This window comes from Puntigrus tetrazona, chromosome 25, assembly GCF_018831695.1.
Source record: "Puntigrus tetrazona isolate hp1 chromosome 25, ASM1883169v1, whole genome shotgun sequence".
Lineage (NCBI taxonomy): Eukaryota > Metazoa > Chordata > Actinopteri > Cypriniformes > Cyprinidae > Puntigrus > Puntigrus tetrazona.
Genome location: NC_056723.1, coordinates 16,363,376 through 16,388,998, shown reverse-complemented (window position 1 = coordinate 16,388,998; position 25,623 = coordinate 16,363,376). Strand labels below are relative to the sequence as shown.

At 38.1% G+C, this 25,623-nt stretch overlaps 1 pseudogene; it reads left to right on the top strand.

Annotated features, from left to right (window-relative positions):
* Positions 1-5,493: 5,493 nt before the first annotated feature.
* LOC122331311 lies at positions 5,494-24,984 on the top strand (annotated as a pseudogene).
* Positions 24,985-25,623: the final 639 nt, after the last annotated feature.

Below are 25,623 nucleotides of genomic sequence, written 5' to 3'. Positions count from 1 at the left end.
TGGCTTTTATTTATGTATTTTACTGATTTCCAATTCTGTACTGATCTGTTAATTCTGCTAATTAAAACTAAACTGTATAAAATGAACTATATAAACTAGATAAAAATTAAAAACTAAAAATTAAAACTAACAAAAACATTAATAAAACTAAAAACTAAACTGAGAAAATAGAAAATATATTAAATAAAACAAATAAAAAAACTAAACTACAATATCCTTGCTCAGTAGCACAGGTTAGTGTTTTATTGTCTATATAGTTAATATACAGTTTTTGTTCATTTCTATTACAATTAAATTAGCTACCGTTGCGAAGTACCTGAACGATTTCCCATAGAAATAAATCTTCTTACGCAAGATGCACACAGTTCTGTTTATTAACCGCTATAGAGCCAAAAGTTACATTGTTTTAACAAAAAAAAAATGGTTTTAGTTCACTATCGGAAGGCATAAAATAAAAACTAAATAAATAAATGAAATTGAAAAAACCCAAAACAAGTGATGTCTTCGAGACTTGACGTGAAGTGATGCTGTCTCTGTGTTAATTAAATTGGGCTCGTTCCTGTCGGGGTGTCATCATGCTCTGTTTCCTGCCAGCGAGTCTTGGCGCGCAGACGGCGTGATGTGTCACACACGAGCTCACCAGTGCGTTACAGACGAGGGCCGAGCACGCGCCAAGAACAAAGAGTAATTAAAGAAAACGTCAATTTCAATGTTCTTCAGCCTCTCCTCGTTAAGGAGCCTTAACCTCACGCTCTGACCACTCGAGTGCACGAGAACAACTCCTCACCGCAGGTTGAAACGCAATTAACTCGCCATTGAAAGCTTGCTAATCAAATCGCAATCTGTGTGAAAAAGCGATACAGTAATATTTATAATATTTTGTATTTAAATGACAAATGAAGGTATGTAGATTACGGTTTAGATATAAGCTATATGAGCTTTGGTGCTCATTTTGGAAAAACAGGTTCGAATCCAGCAAGCGACATATTTAAACCCGAATCGCCGCTCTTGTCATATATCAACAAAAATCAAAAAGGGCCCAAAAATGCATCGGCAGCACAAGCTGAGTAAAAACCAGCGAGCGAGTCTCTGTGAACGCAGACTGCTGCTGTTTTAATAAGCACTGAGTGATTTGTACATGTCAGGGAGAGTCTAGTCTGCAGATCCTGACCCAGCTCGGGCTTCGTTACGCAGCGGTGCCATAAATCCACGCTCGAGCCCTCCGTAACAATGCTAAATCACAGAACAAATCATCCCCGCTGACTCAAATTGATTTCCCCTCTTTCATGTCTAGAGACCATTTTGAAAATCTAATCAGCCTCGGCTGTCAAGGCAGCTAGATCATGTCTGGAAATGTCTTTATGCACTGCTAACATCACACAATGTTAAGCAAAAAGCAACCGTGTACGGATGTAATATCATATACATCACTGTTAAGACGTCGACTAGATCGTTGATGCATTGATACGTTCATTGACGCAATTTTCATTCATATTTTAAAACAATAAGTAATAAACCTACTGCTTTTCAAGAAATGAACCTAATAAAAAATAATAATATATATATATATATATATATATATATATATATATTATATTAAAAATAAAACATATATATATATATATATATATATATATATATATATATATATATAGAAACATTATATTAAAAATTCATATCATATATCATATGTACTTCAAAACATAAAAAAACTATTTAATTACTAATATTGCAATTCTTCTTGCATACATATGTCAAGCTTTATATGACATATATATATCATAGGATATTACATATAAATTTTGGCTGTCAACACAAATTAATTAATTGATAAGGTCTGTCCTCAGCTTCTTGCCAAATTCTTGTAAACAATGCAACATAGTATTTTACATTTGGGATTCTTCGAATAAATATACAATAGGCTCTAAAATACATGAAATACAAAATTATATAGTTTATAATATTGACATCCACCTTCATATAACTTCATAAAAGACTGCATCTAAATATAATGTATTATTATTATTTTTTAGTTACATTTCATATACGCATCTACAGTTAACAATTCTCACATTTAATTCTCAGTATATATAAAATAGCATCTAACTTACATACTATTATATTATATCCTATTATATTATATGCTCTAAAAACATAAAATAATAATTATATAAATAAACATAATTATAAAATACTATCTATAATAATTATATATATTTATCGTTATAAAAAAGTGATTTTTATTTGCTTATATTACATAGATTTAATTAAATATCGAAAATTCCCACACAAATTGCATTTACATTAAATTGTTATGTAGAATATCTGTCACGAAGCTTCTTTTTTATCTTCCAAAAGAACTAAACTAAAATAAATAAAAGTAAAAATGACGCTGCAGAACGTGTAATGAGATATGTGTAAGCGGTGTTTATCTCGACAGAAGCAGCAGCTGCGTCAAGCTCTGTGTGTTACACTTGTCGACAGTAATAATCAGCTCTGTCTCCTCAATTGAACAGGGCCCTGACAGTTTCACCAGGAACACACACCAATCCAATTAAGCCCTAATTGAGTGTTGCAAGGTCCATTGATTACAACTGCCTCCGAGTAATAGAAGAAGCTAGCGTCGAGGCGACCTCAAAAATTAGGAGCGACCCCGGAGGTTTCAGGGAGTCAGAACGTAACGTTGAGGCCGATGAGGGTGAATCTGCTTTGAAGACCCTGATTGCTTTCCTCCGTCAAACTCCGCAAGCATTGTCAGAAAATAGATGTGGTTAAGCTAGATACGGAGGAGGATACTTACACAGGTGTGTAAAAGTGGACTGGGTGTTGGTGTGTCCCCTATTAGAAAGATCGGTTTGACGCTCAAAAATGGTCAGGAGTGATCCTGGGTTTTCACCTCGAGAAGAAAGACGAGGAATGTCATTAGAAGCGTGTGATTAAACATCAAGATCTGATCTGGATTATCTGCGTTCACATTGCCCATACAGTCTGAATCTGGATTAACCAGGTCCTTAAAAGGAATGAAAGTAGTTTAATATTATAAAATGCTGTATCATTTTGTATCGTATATTGTATTTATTGAATCCTTGATATGTCGGCAAGATTTTTTAATGTTTCTGAAAGAAAACTCACATCCTTATCAAGGCTGCATTTGAAATATTGTAAAATATTATTATAATTTAAAATAACTAATTTTCTACGTAACGTATTGTAATGTTTTATTTATTCCTGTGATGCAATGCTTAATTTTCAGCATCATTACCCCGGTCTTCAGCGTCACGTGACCCTTCAGAAATCAACAGCGATCTTTTTGATATCGACAATAATAACCATGATACATTAAAAAGGATTCATTCGAAGTCTTTTGTAACACTATGAAACTCTTTGCTGTCCACTTTGATCAAATTAAAGCATGTCCTCACTGAATTAAATGATTACTTTCTAGTCTTATCATCTGTTGCAGGACTTTCTCGACGAGCGTTAGATGGCAAAGAACCGCTCTCCTGTTTTCATGCTTGAGTCTGACACACAGATGGCTTCAACTTTGAGTTGAATGTCACGGTTTTTGTCCTTCTTGCAGAAACCTGTAAAATGTAATGAATACAAACATCAGTGACATGGCCGAAACAAAGGAAAACAGTTTAAGCTCACATGTTCTTTGAGGTGTACTCTTTGTATTAACGTTGGTTTCATGTGCAAAACGTCATGCGGCGCAACCATCAAGTGAAAGTTAAAAACTGTTTTCTTTGATTATGAGTGCATGTGAGTGTACGCATGTGAGTGTATTGTTGTTGTTTTTCCCCCAAAAAGGTCAAAAAATAATTTCATACAAAAAGCAAATATCATACATTTTTGCCCTGATTTACAGAAAACACTCATTAAAATGTAATTCAGTTTAACAATTCTGTCAGCCATACTTACAACAAAAATCAATTTATGGCATATTAAAAATCGAATCGCTTTCACCCGAAATACTAATTAGTTGTAATTTTACATTTTTAAAATGTGCCACTGTCCTAGGTTTTGCCCATTTGTCATCAAGAATGTTTTTCATTCATTCACACAGTAAGATTTTATATGCTCTCTTATTGTTTTATATTTCTTAATTCGTACAAGTCGGAATTTTAAAAGTACTTTGCTCGCATTTAATGTGCTTTATATATACATAAAATCAATTTTTGTAAAATTCCTCATCTTAAAGTCTTTGACCCAATTACATTTTCTGCGAGTTGCACCACATGACATTTTACAACCTTGACTAACCTTGCCTTGTCATTAAATGATCTGTCATGTTTTTTTTTTGGTTTTTTTTGCATGTAGCTGCATGTTGGTTGAACCACATGAAATAAAAGTACTAATACTGATGATTTTCTTTTCAAAATGTGTTTTATTTAAAGAGTTGTTTTTCGCTATTAGCAAAGTTATTCCACCCTGACCTTTTTTTTCTTTATGCAAGAGGAAAAAAAATAAGATGAATCTCAATTCATAAATTCAAAAGATGGAAGCTGTGCATTTAATTCATATGTAAAAATGTCATTTTTTTGTATTTGTGAACAAAAAAAATTCCATAATGTAATTGACCAACTGAAGACTATTGTGGCTCTAAAACTGACCTACCGCTGAATAAAGCAAAGACAAACTTGGGAAGCCACAATTAGGATAAAAATAAACCTCCAAAACACCTCCATCTTCGAGTCTCAGACCCTGGACCCAGAATCTTCAAGTAAATGATTCTCTGCGGCCAAAACCAGCTGATACTCACCAACCTAATTAAACCATACATTCACAAAATCCAGCTCCTTGTCTTCAATCCTGATCCCTTCTCACTGCATAATGAGAGAAGATAAAGACAAACAAACGCAGCGAGGAAATTCATGTTAATTAGAATCCAATTAGAGCGCTGCAGCTTGTTTGTCCTGCACATAGAACATACAGAGCATATCTAAGTTTAGTTCTGTTGCTATAGATTATCATAAAGATGTTATTGTCAATGAAAAGCATTATAAAGCTTCATCCTATGGTATACGCCTCATGTTTATGCGTGTGTGCATCGGCGGCTTTAGCCATAAAATACAAATGTTTCCGTTTGGTTTGCAATACGCTTTCCTGCTTTACTGTGTGAACGCAGAGCAAAACATGTATCAATTTCCCTTGATGTTTCGTATCAGTGATCAAAGGCCACTGCGCTGAACTTCAGCCAAGAGGTGTCCTATCTTACAACAGCACTTTCCTTGTGTCTTTTTTCTTCCGGTTCGTTACGAGATATTGTGGCCACTGCACAGAAGGGTCAAAGTCTGCAGAGACGGCGCGCAGTGTGTATGCAAAACCTCATTCAAAACACCAAACATATGATTGCAAAGCTGTAAAGTGAAGAAACCTGGATATACAGGAATTTGCACATTGCAAAGGGTCTCAAGGTGGGACCGAAACTTTGTGAATTTTTATCTTGGGATCAAGGTAAGGAGTCACTCATAATTTAATCATAGTCATAGTTTTGTGCGATTTAGTACTTCGTTTTTTTGTGTGTGAGTAAACTACTGGGAAGTTATAAACTACAAGTAAAACCTTCACAAATAATAAAGAAATAAGTAAATAGTGCATGCTATAAAAATGCACTGTAAATATACACACACTGGCTATTTAGAAGAAAAGCTCTTTCAAATCATAAACGGTTGCATGATGAGATTGGTCTTGTATGGACGCACCGAAGATGCACGGCGGGATGAATCGGTTCAGTTCACGCAACCGTCCGTAAACGTGTTACGTGCGCGCGCACGCGTGTGCGTGTCAGGTGAGCCTTTTCGTCTGAGGTCGGGAGATGGTGAGTTATCCAAATAAATGAGTATTTCACGCGTGCCATTGGAAAAAAAAACCCAATTAATAAAATTGCGTGCTTACTAAAAATCCGTTATTGGTGATAACGTGACCTTGCCAACGTTAACCTCCGCACGCACGTGCTGTTAACAGGCGAAAACAAATTAACAACATTTTAGGGTGAAACAAACCACATGTGCCTCGTTGAGAACTAGTTAGTTGAGTTTGATTGTATCTCTCTCTCTCACACACACACACACACACACACCTTAGCAACTGCATAGCAACATGCTAAAAGTCTCTGAGGAAAAACTCGGCGCCGGCTAGTTTAGCGTTGGAAATTGCGTTTCTGACAAGGGTCAAGACAATAGATTTATTCTAGTCTTTAATTTATACAACACATATTTTGTACAGAATAGCCTAAGTTACAAATTAAATTTCTGTGTGATTTAACAAGTCAAGTTACTGAAATTCGCTATAGGCCTAAAGTTGGATATCCAACAATATAGTTTATATTTTGCAAGGATATAAACTATAAAGCATTAGGCTGTAGTAACGGCAGTATTGTTTTAGCAAGTAGGCTATATATATATATATATATATATATATATATATATATATATATATATATATATATATATATAATGCAAATGAACATAAAATAGATATTCAGCCTACTTACTGTTGAAACCATTTTCTTTCTACACCTGTGGTTATTTTTCCAGAACACCATATGAACCTGAGAATAACTGATGTAGCATATAGTTTCCTTTTCCATCACTTTATTTTATATTAATTATTAAAGGCATAATTATGACATCATATGTGTTGAAATGACTTTGGTCGGCACAAGAATTTTTTCTTTCTTCATTTCTATTGTATCCAGTACATGCGATTTAGCACGTTTTATTGGGGAGGCTATTTAATCATTTCAACAAATATATCATTAGTGCTGTCTTGCTGCATTCGAAATCGGTTTTAATACGTAATTTATGTTATGTGCATAATGTCTACATTTGCCATGTTATTGTTATATTGCTTGATCCACCATCATGGAGTAATGATCGTGTTTAGATGCGCCATTTTCAGTTTTCATAATTCGTTACTTATGTGCTCTATCTTTATTAACTCCAGCTGCATCTCTTCTCCACGAAATTCATCGCCAGCTAACGCAACGGCAGTCTCGTCTGTCACCTGGCCTTCTTTATCTTCCACTAAAAGCTTCGCCGACAATGGCACAGCACCATGGAGACTGTTTTCATGGTAAATGGTGACTGGAGGTCGTCCCCAGAGCCCTTGAGTGATGGTGGCTCCTATGAAGTCATTACAGGCAGCATCCATCTTGGGCCTTGCGCTCAATGGCGTTGCCTCTTTAATCGGTTTCATCCTTGTCAGGAGCTCCCGCGGACACTGACAGGATCCCATTTAGGTTTGACTGTGCCAGAACGAACCTACACCGCTTCAAAGGCCACCCACGTGGGGAACGGTGTAATTGTGTTGGGCTCGTCTGTTACGACAGCACGTATGTGACGCTGTGAATGTAGCTGTAGGAGGGATATTACACGGATCAAGCTTCTACGTGTGTCAGGCTGACTCATTAGGGAAATAAATAGAGTCGTGAGATGGTTCAGGTCTTCAGTGAATGGCGCACTGTATCTTCTTTTTTTCGGGAATGGCTGCATTGGGTTGTTTGAAATAGGAGAGGAAAGATAGGATAGTCAAAGTTCGGAAAAGCCTTATACCTCTCGGGTAGATCCAGGTAGGTTTCATAATCTTAAATTATTTGGAAATTAGATGCGTCGTGTCCACCGTTGACCTTCTCCGAACCAGATATAAGCAAGCTTTCAGGCACACTTCCATGATGTAATCCAAGCTCTTCAAAGCATTCTTTGTTCCGCGCCCTTTGTTTGTAAATCCTGCTTTGTTTTTGTCTCCACGAATGCGGTTCGTGAAGTTTTGCCCTTTCTCAGGTTCTCGACATTGTTATAAATGGATTTTTGAGCTTTTCTTAACCGTCTTTGACTCTAATCCCAGCATAATGAGGGCAACAATGCAGCCGAAGGTTGCGAAAACTTCCAGGTTCCTCATACTAAAGAAGGGGCGTGGTTATTTAGGGGGTGTGGCAACACACCTTTTTATTTAAATGTACTCGCTTTCAGGCAATTCAAGATTTCAGGTTAGCACACAGTGGATCCTCTGCAGTGAATGGGTGCCGTCGGAGTGAGACAATAATCCACACCACTCCGGTCCATGAGCCGACGCGTCTTGTAAAGTGAAATGAAAAAGGCAAGCTGGCCTGCGTTTGAGTGATTTTTGTCCACTGTTATGCTGTTGTTGGTTGGTTGGTGTTTGTGCCTTCTTTCAAAGCTTAAATATAGGTTTCAGTGATGAAATCTACAAAAAAGTGACAAACAAGTAGGCTCAGGCATCTTAAAAACACTTTAAACGATAATCGTGATTAATCACTTCCAAAATTAAGGTTTTGCTTACATGTTGTATGTATGTGTACAGTTTATATGTATATATATATACTTACAAAAACATGCATATATTTAAGAAAAAAATGTTGTGTGTGTATATATATATATATATATATATATATATATATATATATATATATATATATATATATATATATATATATATATACATTATGGAAACTTATTTTTGATGTGATTAATCATGATTCGCTTATATTTTTACAGCACTAGTATGCGAATATACATAATTGTTTTCAAAATATGTTTTGAGTATATATACATAAGTATACACAATACACATATGTGAAAAAACAACATTTATTTCAGATGCGATTAATAATTTTAAGACAAAAAGACTCAGAATATCAGTTTGAAATAATTTTATCTCTGGTAGATAAAATTGTGCAGTCGTAACGAATGGAATGCGCTTTATGAAGCATAACCTGTGCTGCGTCCTTCTTGATTCCTCACACATGCGTCAGTACGTGTGTGTGGTTCATGGAAATAACTTCCTTATACCTCACTCTCCGAGTCAGCCTTGGGAATCTCCACCTGATAACTGGAACATGAATTTCCCTGTTATCACGGTGGAATATGTCAGCATTCGCCCCACACACTACCGGTCTGTTTTATAAGTCCAGACTCACAGTAGCAGCCCTTGGAAGTCCACCTAATCCTTCTGAACTACAGGTGGCGGGAGAGAAAACTTCTCTCTGGACTGCTTTCACACCCCCCTTTCTCTCTCTCCTGGTTTTCAGCGAGGTGGTAATCCCCCATCTGAAAAGGAGATCCAAGCTGAAGCAAAGACGTTTTGGGTTGGCATGCTGCAGAAAGGGACCCGTCACATTGCTCCTCACAGCTCTGAGTCAGCGGTGTTAACGGTGCACCTGAACAAGAGGAGACTTCAGGGACAAAAACTGAACGATTTTGTGTCTCACAGGAGTGTGGAAGACTGCTGTCTAAGTTATTGGAGCTCATTGAAACTTCTGTTTCATCTGTAGGTTGGCACCATGAGTGCAGAAACTGTGAAAGACGACTACGACTACTCGGACTGGTACGAAAACGCACTGCCCACCAAACCTCCCGCCGAGTAAGTACTCTTGATTTGTGTCTTATGAATGATTCGTTATGGTAAATTGTCAAATGAAATCAAAGCTTTGTTGTGTTTTGAGTGGGGAAAAAATGTATGAAAAACCAAAATAAATATATATTTTGTTTCAAAATAATTTAATATGTAAAATGTATCAATTCTATAACATGACAAACAATAATTAACAAATATTAAAAACAATGTAAATGGTTTATATATATATGTATGTGTGTATAACCATAATCATATATAGTTCAGTTTAAATTAAGTTTAAATTGAATTTGATAATTTTATATTTAATGTATATTTAAATCTTTGTTTAAATCTTGTATAATACACACAGATATGTATATTAGATTTATATTCTTTTTAATAACAATTAATAACAAATAAAATTATGAAAATCTTGAATAAAAAATTTAAATTATGAATATTTGTCATTTTGCATCATTATAACTTGTAAGTTCAATACATTTTACAAATAACAAATATTAAAAATATCACAGACACACGATACAAGTAAAAATTCATTGTGTGTGTATATATATATATATATATATATATATATATATATATATATATATATATATATATATATATATATATATATATATATATATATATATATATATATTTAGTTTTTGTATTATAATTTAGTTTATTTAAAAATAAAAAGTGGTGTTTAAATAATGATAAAAATGCATTGATGGGTTCCTGGGTTTAGACATTAACTTCTGTGATTTCAGATAGATAACATGGTTAAGGTCATCAGATATTCATTAGATATTATCTTTATTGCTGCTCATCGTATAGTTTGTTGCCATCTCATAACGCACTATCCAGAACATTTATACGGTTCCAAGTCTACAGGTGTGCAAACATATTTCTGCTGAAAGTGATATACACATCCATCACTGCGATTCACGTAGAGATTTTCTGACTTTGATCTCATCTTCGGCTCTTTTCACATATACAAGAGACTTTTTGGCTGGATTTTAGGTAACAAGACACCAAACTGTGAATCTAGAGTTACTTCAGTAGATCACACGTTAGCCTCCTCCAACCAAACACAATCAGGATCTTTTCATTCACCTCCGAGCTTCTTCTATCATTCATCATCTTCAGCAGTCGTAAGTTCAACCCCAGCATTTCAGTTCAGCGTGAGGGGGGGTCGCGTGCTGACGTTTCTCGTCAGTCACATTACCTACAACAATCGCTTTAAACGAATAATCTGCGCTCGAAAAGGTCGGGTAGAAGTGCGCTTGTTAGTAATGGTCTATTGCTTGGGAACGGAGGGGAGGAAGGGAGCGCATGAAGGCTGAGTAATCGGCCTGGATCTCACCAGCTTATGATAAATACTCTGTGTTTGTGAAATTTTCAGAGTTATCCCACCATGTGACCCAACCGCTGACGAAGGCCTCTTCCACATATGCATTGCTGCAATATCTGTGAGTTCCCTAAAGATGAGACATACTGACTTCTTCATGCTCTGTTGTGTTTTTTAAACGTTTATTAATTTTTTTTGATTTTCATACTGGTGATAGACATACATGCATTGGCTAGGATTAAGCAGACAATATTTTGATATTTTAAGATGTACCCTTCTGTAAAAAAAAATGACCTTTGGATAAACTATTTATCTTGAGTAAATATTTTGTAAAATAAGTCCTTATTTTGGATTAGTAGAATTAATTTTTATTTTATTTTATTTTTAGACGCTGAAAATCTTTAGCAATATCTATATATATATATAATTTATTTATTTTTTTTATTAAGTTTTCATTGACTTGGCAACTAGCTGAAATCAAATAACTTTTTGCATATTTCTGCGGTTTTTGTTTTGAGGTTGTCTTTTTAAGGAAGTTGTAAATAAACAATTATTTTGTGGTTTTACTGTTAACAGTAATACATTAACCACAGCGATATTTCATAGTTCTGTCGCAGTAATTTATCTTAAACATTTCAAACCGACTCAGATCATTTGTAACTTCCAGACGTCCCACTGAGTTCCTGGCCCTTTGATATTTACACAAAAAGCCATATGCTGATCGACTATGATGGCCAAAGATGACCTCTTCCACATGGGGCCATGACACTTCCTAAAAGTGTTAAAGGTCACTGCAGACCACTGATCCCACGCCTGTGCTCTCTGATAACGCACTTACTCACACCAGAAACACACGCAGCGTCTTTGGAAATGGGCTCTGCCCTTGTTTCATAGGGGTCTGTGGTTTCATTTGAACCGAGAAGCTGTGATGCAGAAGGGGTTAATAAAGGGTCAAAGTCCCAGCTGCGTCGGCCTCTGGTGGGTCTTCAGAGGATGTAAGACTGACAAAACGCCCTCTCTTTATGTCCAAAGCTGGTGGTCATGCTGGTTCTCGCCATCCTGGCCAGACGACAGAAGCTGGGTGACAATCAGCGGGGACTTACAGGTTTACTCAGGTCAGTAAATCACGCCAAATCAGCGTCAGACCATTTTAGCCACGCGGTGATCATGACCTATCATGTTCATTATTTATAATTATGTTTTCCTCAGCCCGGTAAACTTTTTAGACCACACACAACACAAAGGCCTTGCTGTAGCTGTGTATGGCGTTCTCTTCTGCAAGCTGCTTGGAATGGTCCTCAGTCACCATCCGCTTCCTTTCACTAAAGACGTCACGAACAAAGGTATGTTGACAAGATTTAGTGCTCTGTGAAGACCTGAAATGCATTTATAGTGTGATTATGCCAGTATTTATGTGTAGTTTTATGTGTAGTTTTATGGTCGAGGGCCTAGATCAGATACAGAGGTGGGATGCAAGTGTTTTTTGCTAGTTTCAGTCTTATTATTTTCACATCCAGTGGATGTCTAAAGTCTAAAGTCAATGAGTATTTTTTTTTTATTTAAAGAGCACTTATAATTACTCATGTTATCAACTACTGTTAACAAGCCCAACTTGTGATTTTAATAATGCATTATTAAATGCTGAAGTTAACCGTATCGTTTAGTCTTAGTTCATGTTAACTAATGAACCTTATTTAAAAGCTGTTACTCACACACAGGGACTCACAGCAGATCACAAACATGCCAAATAATAAAAATGATTACTGATGTAAAAGATTATTCTTTTTATGTGCTTTTGAAGCGTTCAGCCTTTGCGCAAGGGAATGGGAGGTGATACTCTGATTGGCTTATTACACACGGACATTTTTTTTTGTCATTTTTTGTAATTACCTGCGGCGTATGCTTCAGACCGTGAGCTTAGGTCGTTAAAATAGCTAAGACTCAGGACTAGCAAACAGAAGGTTGTTGGTTCGAATCCCACGAGAAATGAAGTTGAGTGTGGGCTTAAAATAGTTTAGTCAGGGATGATCATTTATGTTAATGCTACGAAGATACTACTTCTTTCTAGTTCTAGTTTTCTGTCATAATGTAAATCAAAGGCTTCCGGCCACCAAAGAGTTTGGGAACTTCTTCCTCATCGGGTTGGAGGGGTGTCGTGGCTCACCCTTCACCGGGCGCTATCAAATGAACACTCGCTCTATTCACCGGATGGCAGCTATCCAAACTAGGCTCAGTTCACACAAGAGGATGAAAAGTAGCACCCTACCTGATCTTTTTTTTCTTCTCTGAACTGCTAGTCCTTCTTATTTGGGTTTTGTAATTGGATTATCGCCTACATTTTTGATTCTCTAGCAAACAGGTTTGTGTTATCTAACCGTTTGCTGCTTTTGACCAATACGTCCGTTATTGTTGATGGCCCTCTTTTACATACAACTTATTAGTGCCCTCTGATTAATCGTGATCCAGAATAAATTGTTTAGCACACATACATATATATATATATATATATACTGTGTAGTTTAACTAGTTTACAACCATTCAGCTTTATCCGCTGGGCTTCATCACTGTTTAAAAGCAAATATAGACCTTTTAGGTTAAGGCCGGTTCTGTCTGAGAGCAGACAGGTTGTATTATTTTGTTCTGTGCGTCTGTAGAGTTCTGGCTGATCCTGGCTCTGCTGTACTACCCCGCGTTGTACTACCCTCTTCTGGCCTGCGGTACGCTGCATAACAAGGTGGGTTACGTCTTGGGCAGCCTGCTGTCGTGGACGCACTTCCGGAGTTCTGGTCTGGCAGAAAGTGGACTGTCCCAAAACACCACAGGTAACGATGAGCACACAGATCTGAAACACCACCAAACGTAGTTTACTGCACTTTCCACTGTGTGCTGAATAAGACTTGCAGGAACTTTTCTGTTGCAGCTTAAGTTCTTTAACCTTATCCCCTCGGCCGTCCGTTTTGTTCTCATTGTCCTTCCGTCTGCTAAACGAACGGTCAAACCTCAAAACAATTCGTTCTGCTTCTCGGGATCTCACCGCGGAGCTTCCTTCAGTTAATCCTTTAGTTTCTGTCAGAACCCGAGGAAAAAGTGCCACGTTACACGAGATGCACAATGAAACGAATGATTCTAGTTTAGTTTGATGGTACTGCCTGCTACAAACAAAAACTAAAGAATCCAACTGCAACAACTGGTTCTCACCAAAGCGTGATATAAGAGCGAGATTGATTTACACTGGAAATGGGTGGGTGATGCAGCCAGACAAAGGATTGCAAACATTTGAGGTTATTTGACATTGATTGGTCTGTTTTTCTCTTTGTCTGCAGATCTATAAGTACTATGTGCTGTTCAGCAGCCTTCCTCAGATCGCTTGTCTGGCTTTCCTTAGTTTCCAGTATCCTCTGCTTCTGTTCAAAGGCTTACAGAACACAGACACCAGCAACGCCTCTGAGGTACGACTGTCCAAAAGATGTTAAAAAGATGAAATAATATATATTAAATGGGTCAAGGATGAAAAAGGGTTTTAAGCATCAAAACCATAAAGGTTTAATGCAAAAGTTTCATATTCTTTGCCATTATACTTCAAACCATGTGGTTTTAATCATTTGATTTATAACAAAAAATTATTATTAATTTACTTAAAGATTTAAGTACTAGTCAAAATTTATATATATATAGAATGAAGTTATAAACGCTAAAACATTATTTCATGTTTGTTTTGACACATCATTTCCCCAAAAGTTATAAAAAGTCTAAAATCTTCTGATATCATAACAAATATAGAGATAATATATTAAAGATTACTACAGAGAAATATAAATTAAAAAGGTGAAATTGTGGCATAATCTAATATAATTAAAGCATAATTTTGCATTATCAATTTTTTTTTTACTGCTTCTGTGCTTAATATTTGAAAAACGAGGTTAGCTCAGATCGTAGAATAATCATGTTGTACAGCTCCTCAAAAATTCATATTTTTATACACACACACACACACATAGTGTGTATATCAGTCCTGTCAAACAATTAATCACATCCAAAATAAATGTTTTGGTTTATGTGTAAAAATAAAATATATGTTAAAAATATTTATTCATATCATTCTATTATTAGAAATATAGAATAGGAATATAGAAAATAAAATTTTCAAAACGTGTGTATTGATACATGCATAATAAATACACGCAGAAACACACACACACATATATTAAGAAGATTTGTTTGACAGCCACATTAAACCATTATGAACAATTGGCATTTTTCTTTTATCATTCACTCTTATTGATCAGTTTGTACTGAACGTTGTTTTTCCTGCTATGCAACCCCGTTACAACAGACCTGTGACCCATTTTCGGGTCACGACCCGCCAGTTAAGCACCGCTGTGTTAATTCATAATGAAGGGACTTAGCAGCATGGAAAGGCAAGAGGGGAGTTTGTAAACTCGCACCTGCATTCCAGAGCTCTAATCATTGTAAGCAGCTCAGTGGGATTGGGTTATGTTTGACTCACAGGGCATATTACACAAACACAGTGTTGTTTTCTTATAGGAAACGCACAATACCAGTGTTATTCAGCTATAATCGCTATGACGAAAACATTTGGATGAAATAAGAGAGGAGCGATCCCCTCATAACACACGCGAGTAAACAAATCTAGATAAGTTTTTTTTAATTAACAAAACGACAAGCAAACTTTTAGTCACGTCACGCTGCATGATAGACAGTTTCTATTTTCGAGAAATAACGTTTAAAGATTCATATCAGCATGAACAGAATGAATGCAATTTTTTTCCTTTCTTGCAGGACCTCAGCAGCAGTTATTACAGAGATTACGTGAAAAGATTCTCAAGAAGAAAAAGGCCAACAAAATCAGGTGATGCACACTTACGTTATGCACTCAACCCAAAGGTCCGAGAATCTAAAAGAGCAGAAATTATATTAGTAACCCTTAATAAGAATTTCAGTCAGTGAGCTGATACTTTTCTTAAATATTGTAAACTTCTGAGTTTCACATTACTGTTTATTTCGACTATTTTTAGTCCAAAATGTTTTGTTTATATATAATGTGTATATTCATTGTATATATAAATACAATCCCATGCATGTATATATTTAAGAGAAATTCATGCATATACGTTTCGATATATTTGTATATAATATAAAATATAAGAATATAAATATACATTTTTACAAATGTTGACTGAATCACTTAATAACCGTAATGTATTAAATATATTTATATTATTATAAAATTATAGTAAATATTATAAAAATGTATTTATTACTTAATGTAAATGATCATGAAACACTTTATGAATAAAAAATTTATAAAATTATTTTTTTTTTTTTTACCCAAAAATGAAATAACGCTTAAATAATAAAACATTCCAGGCCCTATTTTGTAGCATATTAAAATGCTTGGCATACTGCAATGTGAACTAATCTTCTTAAACCCTTTTGCTAATTGAGTGGAATTTGATTGCAATGAAGGCAAGGAAAGGTGAAGCAACCTCTATTATAGCATCGGTCCACTGCACAATAGCCAGTCAGACGGGATATAGACTATTTCCTTCCTCATTTCCATTGACTGGTGGTAAATCACACCTACTATAAACTGACTTATGCAAAGATTGGTAGATAGCGATCCGCCGCTTGCCCCAGAGTTGGAATCATGAGCTAATGCCATTCAGTCTGTCTGTACTGTACAGATGCTGATCTTATTCATGCAAAAATGCACCGAGCATCTGAAATGTCATTGATTATAGTCCCGTGAGCAATGTGAGGAAAGTATGTCGGTATGATATAGTCTGCATAGGAACGCAGTGCAACGGAGAGAAATATGCATTGATAATGTAGGACGGAATATGGAGTAAGGTGTATATATAGACAGACCTCAGATATCAAGTCATTAGGGTTGCAGCTTCCAATCCCATTAAAAGTCGCTTTGTAAAAGGCAACTGAACCTATAAGAAACCATCTATTATGTTTAATCGTGCATCTGAAAGAATATGAGGGTTATTATTTTCATGTAATTTCTTATTGTTGTTTTTGACTCTTGCTGTTGCAGTTCCATTGCATCAAAACCCAAACTGTTTGAAAGACTCCGAGATGCTGCCAAGTCTTACATCTACACGCCAGAGGATGGTAAAATAACATTTAAAAATGCATCAAAAATATGTACAGTTGAGCTCAAATGTCTACATCCCCCCTTCAGAATCTGCAAAATGTTAATTGTTTTACCAAAATAAGAGGGATCATATAAAATGCATGTTATTTTACATATAGATGTGACCCTGAAGACTGGACCAATGGTGCTGAAAATGCAGCTTTAACCACAGGAATAAATAGCATTTTAAAATATATTCACATAGAACAGAGTGATTTTAAATGTAATAATACTTCGCATTTTTACTCTATTTTTGATCAAATAAAAGCAGCCTTGGTGAGCATAAGAGACTTGCCAACCCCAAACTCTTCAAAAGCCTTGATTCTATTAATTTACTGTAATTGAATTTCTTCTCCCTCAGTTTTTAGGTTCCCTCTGAAACTGGCGATCTCTGTGGTTGTGTCATTCATCGCGCTTTATCAGGTAAACGCTCCAACAAGCCAGCCCCGTTATAAGAGTTATTTCAGTCTAAAAGTATTCATTCGCGTGCGTTCGATCGATTTGAAGGCCACCTCTGTTCTTGTGAATGTCTTAGATGGCGCTCTTACTGGTGGCAGGCGTGCTGCCCACTCTACACATCGTCCGCAGAGGAGTCGACGAAAACATCGCCTTCCTGTTGGCCGGCTTCAATATCATCCTGTCAGATGACCGTCAGGAGGTGGTCAGGATTGTAGTCTACTATCTGTGGTGTGTGGAAAGTGAGTCATTCTCATACTTAGGACTTGGATGTGATTTACATTATTACACTCTATATTATAATATCCATAATTCCAGGACTGTCCGTATAATTCAGGACAATACACTGTATTGGTCAAAATGGGTCAGAAAACTTTAAAGTTCAACTAATTTAATTTAATATAAATTTCAACATTACATTCTAAAAATACACAATATATTCAATGTATATTTTTTTATTATTGTATTTATTATATATTGAAATATATATATTGAATATATTTTTGTGCATGCATTTATTCATTGTTTTGTCTCATTGTAAGTGTTGCCAAATGATTAATTGCGATTAATCTCATTCAAAACTGTTTTTGTTTACATAATGTATATGTGTTGCATATATTTATTATGTATGTTTATTATGTGTTATTGCCAAAAGTATCTGCTCACCCATCCAAATAATCCGAATCTGTTGTTCCAATCACTCTCATGGCCACAGGTGTATAAAATCAAGCACCTAGCACTTTTTACAAACATTTGTAAAAGAATGGGTCGCTCTCAGGAGCTCAGTGAATTCCAGCGTGGAGCTGTGATAGGATTCCTACTGTGCAACTAGTCCAGTCGTGAAATTTCCTCGCTGATGGAAGAGTCTGGGTTTGGCGGTTGCCAGGAGAACCGTGCTCGTCTGATTGCATTGTCCCAAGTGTAAAGTTTTGTGGGAGCTGAGCTTGACCCCTTAGTTCCAGTGAAAGAAACTGAATGCTTCAGCATACCAAGAAATTTTGGACAAATCCATGCTCCCGTGGGAACAGTTTGGAGCTGGCCCCTTCCACTTCCAACATGACTGTGCACCAGTGCACAAAGCAAGATCCATAAAGACATGGATGACAGAGTCTGGTGTGGATGAACTTGATTGGCCTGACCTCAACCCCCGATAGAACACCTTTGGGATGAATCAGAGCGGAGACCGAGAGCCAGACCTTCTCGTCCAACATCTGTGTATGACCTCACAAATGTGCTTCTGGAAGAATGGTCAAAAATTCCCATAAACACACTCCTAAACCTGTTGTAGCTGCAAAGTGTGTATCCACATCATATTGAACCCTGTGGATTAGGAATGGGGCGTCGCTTAAGTTCATGTGTGAGCGAATACTTTTGGCAATATAGTGTATATATAGTCATTTCCAAACCTGTAAGACCTGTGTTTCTGTCTATGGAGGGTCAGATATCGCTCCGATTTCATCAAAAAATATCTTACTTTGTGTCCCAAGATGAATGAAGGTCTCACGGGTTTGGATTGACATTTTGGGGTGCACTAACCCTTTAACGGCGATCTCCGATAAGCGATAAGCGATGTGAGCTTGCATTGATTCAGAAATCACTTTCTCTTGGCTTTGAATACTCCTGTAAATCAGCAGAGGAATAGTGAAGTGGTCAGCACAGCCGCCCGCTGAACTGTGGCTGGACTCTCGGAAAGTGCTGAGGCGGTGAGAGTGTGTTTGAGGCTCATGTGACTGTGTTTGTTTCAGTTTGCTATCTGTCAGCGGTGACCCTGTCCTGTCTGCTCAATCTGCTCATGCTCATGAGGTCCATGGTCCTGCACAGGTGACACACACACACACACACACACACATCCAGCTGCTGCAGTACACATACGCAGATGCGTCTTAAATAGTGCTGTCAAACGATAAATCACGACTGATTTATCGTTTCGCTTCCATTATTTTCCTAAGATTTGCTGACATACATTTCATCTTGTTATTGTTCATCGCTGGCGCGTCTCCTGACTTCACGCACATATGTGAATGCATCACTAATAACTTTATCATAACTGACTAGCTGGAGGTGAAACGGGAAAATAATTTACTAGGCTAATGAGAACGAGGTAATTACAGTCAGGAATAGCATATTAAAAATAATGACTTTTCAAATGGAGTTTTTAAATGTGATTAATGGCAGTTTGACTCTGCGACCTGCAATTTCATATCAGTTTCTTCTTCATAAAGAGACGCCCTCGTTACCTGTGTGTGTGTGTGTGTGTGTGTGTGTGTGTGTGTGTTCACTCAGGTCTAATCTGAAGGGACTGTACAGAGGAGACGTGTTTAGTGTGTATAACTGCCACAGGAGCATGCGCCTCGTCCCGGCCCGCTCTGGTCTGCTGGATGGGCTTCACCAGCCTCTCAGGCCGCCCTTATCTGTCTCGGTGAGGGCTGCTGCTTGTACTGTAACAGTGTGAGAGACACGATCTAAAGACTACTTCACCTGCTCAGTGTGTGCTGAACAAACTAAATGTGAACTGACAAACTAGTTTTTTAATTAATGAGCTAATATTTTAATTAAATGTAGCAGAGTACAGTCTTGGATCATTTTAGATTTATTTTTCTTTTGGACATTTCTCTCCATACCACATTTCATTTATTTGAATGAATAAATAAAAGTAAAACGATGCGCTCTGGGTTATTTTTGTAAGGAAATGGATCATTTTTTGTGCTGTTCTTAATAAAGAAGTTTATTTTATTTATTTATTATTTTTTATTACTATGTTAAATATATAATTTATAGTTAGAAGATAAAAAAATCCATCATAGATGGAGTAAGGTATGTTTTGATAAAAACAAACAAACAAAAAAACATTTAAAATAAAGTGCTTTCAGGCACATTTGAGAAAGTGGATTTTGTGTTGTTTGTAAGTAAATAAATATATTGTATTTATTATATTGTTGTTTCTTTTATTTATTTTGTTCTATTCCTATGAATAATGTTTTATTTTTGTCTAATTAATTTTTTTTTTTTTTTACAGGTTGCTTTTTATATTTAAAGAAATACCTTTATGTTATATTTCAATATATTACTTTTTGTTAATTGTTTAATTTAATGATTTTGTTTTCATTTCGTTATGTCATTCACGGTTTTTATAACAATTAAACCATATGAAATAATGTAACATTAATGTTAACTGACGGGTGTTATGTGCGTGTTCCAGGCATGGTGATCCAGACTCTGGTGTTCTTCATCTGTATTCTGTTCGCTGTCTTCCTCGTCATCATCCCTGTCCTCTATGGCACCAATCTCCTGCTCTTCCACGTTATCGGCAGCATGTGGTGAGTGACTTCAGATGATGAGCGTGGCTTGAGGGTCGTGACCCCGCAAGCCACCGATCTCAGCTAAAGCCTCCTGTCAGTCCTCTCTCTCCTGCTCTCTTCTGAAGGCCCTTCTGGCTGATGCTGTTCCTGGCCGTGCTCCTCCAGCATCTAACCTCCAGGTTTTGTTCATCAAGAAGGACGCAGGAACGAGAGATCTGAACAACAGGTGCCGTCATACACGATATTACAAAAACACCTGTTCTGCCTCTTACTGACCATGAAAGATTGGCCGACAATAAACACGTTACATACTATTATAATAACTGTTTTTCATAATTACATCTAAGTAACCCTAAACCGTTTAAGTACATGAAGTTAATTCATATTAGTCAGTGCTTATGTAATTTCATCAGTGTAATGTGATGTATAAAACTTCCAGAGTTTGGATCATTGTTTTTTCTCTCCACAGAGGAAGTCTGTTTCTTCTCAGCTACATGCTGTTCCTGGTTAATGTCATGGTTGGTGTTATATTGGGCATTTGGAGGATAGTCACCACTGCCCTTTTCAACATAGTCCACTTGGGACGCTTGGATATCAGCCTTCTCAACCGCAACGTCGAGACGTTCGACCCAGGTACCGCTTACAGGGCAACACTCATTTAATGAGTATATCATCCGCTTTTAATATCTCGTTCGTTATGCTTTACAAAATATTTGAGACATTTTCAAATATACAAATATTTGAATTATACAAAATACATTAATATTTTATTCACTTTTTAAATGCATTAGATTGTATTTAGCACTATAAATAACATTTTATATACATAAATTTACTATAAAGAAATATTTACACTATAAAGAATTTTTTTTTACATAATGTGTGTGCTGTGTATATTTATTATGTGTGTGTTATATATTTATATACGTGTATATATATATATTTATATAATATATATATATTGTGACGAAGTCGGGTTGCCCCTCCTCTTTATCGCCACCATCACCCCGTCCTTTATTCGCCGCTCTTCACCAGGCTCTCCGACGAGAGTGGGTGTGTTCGAGAGGAGGGGCGTGGTATCGGTCCAGGTCTGGCGGCGTGACGAGGCGCACCTGAAGGGGATTAGCCTTGTCACCGCCGCCGTTAAATACCTGACCGCCTCTCTCGGGAGACCGGTCTCTTCCCCGATGCATGCACGCTGGTGTCCTCGTGGGTCCAGGAAGGGTGCGCGATGGACCTCACCCCGCCGTCCGTGAACACAGAGCTCATCCCACTCTGCCGCTCGAGCAACGGCTGACGGAGACGCTGCTGAAAAGCCGCCGCCCCGCGCCCGGACCAGAAGAAGGGGAGCGCGTGACCGCCGGACTCCGCCCCTTACCTGGACCCTTCTCCTGGAACACGGCCTCACCTTCACTTTCCTCGCGGCACCCACGAGGACACCAGATCCCCTTTTATTTGGACACTTTCCACCTTTGGACACTTTATTTTGTATTTATTGTTTAATAAAAGCCTCTCCGAGGCCTGACGCCACGCCACTGTGTCTGTCGTTGGCTCCTCCCGTCACAGTGGTGGAGAATGCGGGCAAGGCGGAGCTTAGACGGCACAGTTGGGCAACATCTGATGACGCCATCCCTCTCGCTGGTACCCATGCCGGGACGGAGGAACAACGGAGACTCGCTCCCAGCCACCAGGAAGGGTAAGTGACGCTTGCGCTTACTGTCATTTACCCGGTGGCTGGTTGAGCATTCGACTAATTCGGTTTCTCTGTCCCGTGCGAGGGAGTTGCCCGGAGAGGAATCCTGCCCCGCCCAATCCGACTGCTGGAGCCTGGTTGAGGAAGGTAGCACTCCTGGGCGGCACGCCTGACGGGTTGACGCTGGGGAGGGGGAATGTGACGAGTCGGCTGCCCCTCCCTCTTTATTGTCACCATCACCCCGTCCTTTATTCGCGCCTCTTCACCAGGCTCCCGACGGGGAGTGGGTGTGTTCGAGAGGAGGGGCGTGGTATTGGCCAGGTCTGGCGCGCGTGACGAGGCACACCTGAAGGGGATTTAGCCTTGTCACCGCCGCCGCAAATGCCCTGCGCGCCTCTCCTCGAGAGACCGGTCTCTTCCCCGTGCATGCACGCTGGTGTCCTCGTGGGTCCAGGAAGGGTGCGTGAAGGAGCTCGTCCCCGCCGCTAGACAAGCGCGTCGTGGAACCCCGCACAGTCCAGGCGACGACTGCACCCGGATACGGCTGACGGGCCAGGATGCCGAGCCGTTAAATCCCCTAAATCTCTGACGATCGGAGGAAAGAAGCGACGGAGATGCCGCGGAAGAAGCCGCCGCCTCGCGCCCCGAACAGGAGAGAGGAGCGCGTGCACCGCCGACTCCGCCCCTTACCTGGACCCTGCCCCCTGGAACACTACCTGACCTTCCACAATCCCAGAAGCACAACGAGGGCACCAGTTTCCCCTTTTATTTGGACACTTTTCCTGGACACTTTATTTTGTACTATTTTTGTTAATAAAAAGCTCTCCGAGGCCTGACGCCACGCCCACTGTGTCTGTCGCTGGCTCCTCCCGCCACAGTGGTGGAGAATGCGGGCAAGGCGGAGCTTAGACGGCACAGTTGGGCAACATCTGATGACGCCATCCCCTCTCGCTGGTACCCATGCCGGACGGAGTAACGACGAGAGACTTGCTCTCAGCCACCAGGAAGGGTAAGTGACGCTGCGTTTACCGGTCATTTACCCGTGGCTGGTCGAGCCTATCAACTAATTCCCGGTTTCTCTGTCCCGGTGCGAGAGGAGTTGCCCGGAGAGGAATCCTGCCCCGCCCACCCGACCGCTGGAGCCTGGTTGAGGAAGGTAGCACTCCTGCGTGGGCGGCACCGCCTGACGGGTTGACGCTGGGGAGGGGAATGTGACGAGTCGGCTGCCCCCTCCTTTATCGCCACCATCACCCCGCCCTTATTCGCCGCCCTTCACCAGGCTCCCGACGGGAGGGTGTGTTCGAGAGGAGGGGCGTGGTATCGGTCAGGGTCTGGCGGCGTGACGAGGCGCACCTGAAGGGATTAGCCTTGTCACCGCCGCCGTTAAATACCTGACGCGTCTCTCCTCGGAGACCGGTCTCTTCCCGCATGCATGCACGCTGGTGTCCTCGTGGGTCCAGGAAGGTGCGCGATGGACTCACCCCGCCGTCCGTGAACACAGAGCTCATCCCACTCTGCCGCCTCGAGCAACGGCGACGGAGACGCGGATGAAAGCCGCCGCCGCGCCGGACCAGAAGAAGGGGAGCGTGTGACCGCCGGACTCCGCCCCTTACCTGGACCTCTTCTCCTGGAACACGGCCTCAACCTTCACTTTCCCCGCCATGCACGACGAGGACACCAGATCCCCTTTATTTGGACACTTTCCACCTTTGGACACTTTATTTTGTATTTATTGTTTAATAAAAAGCTCTCCGAGGCCTGACGCCACGCCCACTGTGTCTGTCGTTGGCTCCTCCCACCACAATATATATGTATATGTGTATGTATATATATATATATATATATATATATATATATTTGTATATATATATATATATATGTATATGTGTATGTGTATATATATATATATATATGTGTATATGTATATGTGTATGTATATTTATTTTTACAAATATTGGTATGTATTGTAATTACTACATATATTTTGCATATAACATCTATCATTTGTTCTTTTAATATATATACTGTATGTGTGTGTATATATTATATATATATATATATATATATAATTATATTGTAGTTAGTGTTGTCAAATGATTAATTGCAATTAATCGATTCAAAGTAGTTTGTTTACATAATATATGTGCGTTCTGTGTATATTATGTAAATAAAAATACACACACATACAGTATATATTTTGAAATGTGTCTGTTTTTATATTCATATAATTTATATTATATATAATAATTGTACATATATACATGCATGTGTATTTATATATACATAATAAATCTCAGCTGTATCAAACAAGACTCATCCATTTAGATTTAGGCCAGATTTTTAGTTCTAGGAATAGAAATGTAATGTGACTGTGATGTGTGATTCTGGACATCTCGTCTCTGCAGGATACCGCTGCTACGCTCATTACCTGAAGATCGAGGTGAGCCAGTCTCACCCCGTGATGAAGGCCTTCTGTGGGCTGCTGCTGCAAACCTCAGGCCAGGACAGTCTGTCAGCGCAGAGGATGAGAGACGCAAGAAGAAGGTCTGAGCTTCTTTTCTCTGTCGCTTCAGTTCAGGACAACGATACCGCTATATTCAGTTCGCTGGGGAGTCTAGACCCCAAGCTCAAAGCTTTTAGCTCGACTGAGGATGCAGTTTAGCGTTTTAAGGCTGTGCTCGCTCAATTTGTCCAGAGAGATTTATCTGTGAGTTCGTGAAAGCATTTCAGTACATTTTGGGCCAGTTTTCGTCTGTGAAGCCTGCCTGATGAAAATAAAGGTAGACATTTTAAATAGTGTGTAATTATAAAAATATAAACAAAATATAAATTATTAGTAAAAACTTTTAAAAAAAAAAGTATATTGCTTATCAAAAATCAATATTATTTTAATTTATATATTTATATAATATTATAGCATCATTTATATTTATATATATATATATATATAAATTATTATATTTATATTTATATTATATATATATATATAAATTATAATAGTTTTTATATATTGTTAAATTCTTTTAAATATTATATATGCATTGTTTGTTATATTATGTATGGGATAATCTTTTAATTTATTTTTTGTATATAATACAATTATTAATTGTATTATTAAAAAACAGCACACAAATAATAATTTTAAATGCTAAACACATTTTTTTTTATGATAAATAATTTTTATATGTACTAAATGGATCCACAATTATTACCATAATTACAAAATTATAAATAAAACGCATGATAACAACTTTTAAATATATGTTTTGTTATATAACGTAATATTTTCGAAATATAGTTA